Source organism: Dermacentor variabilis, chromosome 1, assembly GCF_050947875.1.
Source record: "Dermacentor variabilis isolate Ectoservices chromosome 1, ASM5094787v1, whole genome shotgun sequence".
In the NCBI taxonomy this organism is placed as follows: domain Eukaryota; kingdom Metazoa; phylum Arthropoda; class Arachnida; order Ixodida; family Ixodidae; genus Dermacentor; species Dermacentor variabilis.
In genome coordinates, this window is record NC_134568.1 from 131,391,856 (window position 1) to 131,394,040 (window position 2,185).

Genomic DNA, 2,185 nt, shown 5'->3' on the forward strand with positions numbered 1-2,185 from the left:
AACACGACAGAGAACATGCGGCATTTGTAGATGCTGCGTGGGTCAGAGGAAAGAAAGCCTTTACGGCAGTAGTAGTAGATGCAGATGGTCTCACTCGGGATGCTATTACAATCATGACTAAAGACACGACAGTCGCGGAACAAGTAGCGATAGCATTGGCTTTAAGGAATAATAAGTGGACGAAGATTTACAGTGACTCTAAGATGGCTATTAGACACTTTACCAATGGCTTTGTAACCAAAAGGGCTGCCCAGCTGATCGGTGAGTTGGACAGCCAAGAGATCGAAATCCGCTGGTTTCCTGCGCACATGGGGTCTGTCGATCCATCTCGGAAGAATTTAAACGAGATGGCTAACGCAGCTGCACGAGGACTTACTATCCGTGCACTACGCGACCAGAACCTTAATAATATACAGGAGGAGAACAGGGACCAATTACTAACATATAATGAAATCACGAGGCATTATTACATCAACAGAAGGGAATTCCCAGTGCCACACGCTAAGCTCAATAGAGCTCAAGCGGTGACTCTGAGATTGTTGCAAACAGGAACTTATCCAAGTCCAAACTTTATTAACAAGATATATCCTGAAAGAGAGATACCAATCAACTGCGAGAAGTGTAATGGCATCATTACTCTGGATCACATGCTTTGGCAGTGTCCTGTGACTTTCACAGACTGTGACAAGGAGAGAGACTGGTGGCAGCGAGTCCTACACAGTGGAGGTCTTTTCGATCAAGTACAGGCCGTCCAGAAGGCCCATGATACGGCGGTAAAGTTAAACCTTACTGTCCCGACGTGGGAGCCGCCTGCGTCAACCTAAGGGTTGATCTTCAGGACATTAAATAAAGTTCATCATACCATACCATACGTTTGGTTCTTACGAGCAGTGTAAACCGAAATTTCTTCACCTGCGTGCGAAATATGCGCTTTACCGCACGTCCGTACGCTTGCGGGAGGCGTGCCTTGCAGATTTGGCGTAAGTCGGCCGCTGTTTGCTACGATCCACCGTCACTACTATACAAGGCGAAAGAAACTTTGCTACATCCAAAGTGCCCATGAACAGCTGACGTCATTTGTCAGGCTTTATAATTGAATAGAGTACAAAAGGGCAACACTCAACTATTTTAGACTCATAGCAATTCAAAACTATATTTTCGCTCATTTGGCCGTAACAGGTTCCTTACTGGAGAATGAATTTCAGGCCCATACCTCAGCACGTGTACGTGAGTGTATCGTCACGATTTTCGAGTATATTCTAGTATTTGGGCCGTTTTCAGTGCCACAGAAGTTTTCGAAACTTGCAATGTTCAATCGTGGAATATATTTCAATGCAATCTACCATTATTTATCGATACATTAAGACCCCAGTAAATACTGTCAAAATCTATGACGTCATGGTGAGCTGCCACTGGAACTTCAGAACGGCGCCGCCACATGTCTTAATACATGTTAGCGCGTTTTTTTATAGTTTAACAAGTCTCGTTTCAGCGGAAGATCAGGCGCATTGCTATTGCGTAAATGGATAATTTTAGCATGCTCGGTATTCCGGTATACGCAATGGTGTTTGCGAATACCGGGTAGCGACATGATGAGATGCTGTCTAACCGCGATGCCTTGTAGACACCTTTTTGTGTTCTGCGAGTGTTCTTGTCGAAAAACAAATAAATAAAAAGGTACCATGTTCACGATTTAAAAAAAATTATGGGGTTTCACATGCCAAAACAAGGTTTTGATTAAGCCGTAGTGGGAGGCTCCGGAAATTTTGATGGGTGCGAAATGTGAAAACACTTGTGCAATTAGATTTAGGTGCAGGCTAAAGAACTTTCCTGGAATTCTTTAACCTGCACCCAAATCTAAGTACACAGGTGTTTTTGCAATTCGACCCCATCATAATGCGGCCGCCGTGGGCGGGATTCTATCCCACGACCTCGTGCTTAGAAGACCAACACCATAGCCATTAAGCAACCGCGGCGGGTCGAATGCTCTTGATTACGCCGCTGCCGAAAATTTACATAAGCAGCGAATTTACATGAGAGCTTTGCGCCACCAATTCCGCCGCTCACGTTTACGCTTCGAGTAATCCGCAAACGGCCTTGCGTATTCGCCTCGTGCACCGCCTATAGAGGCGCCACTGAAGGCCACCTAGCGGACACTTCCAACAATACACGCGGGAGCAGTAGC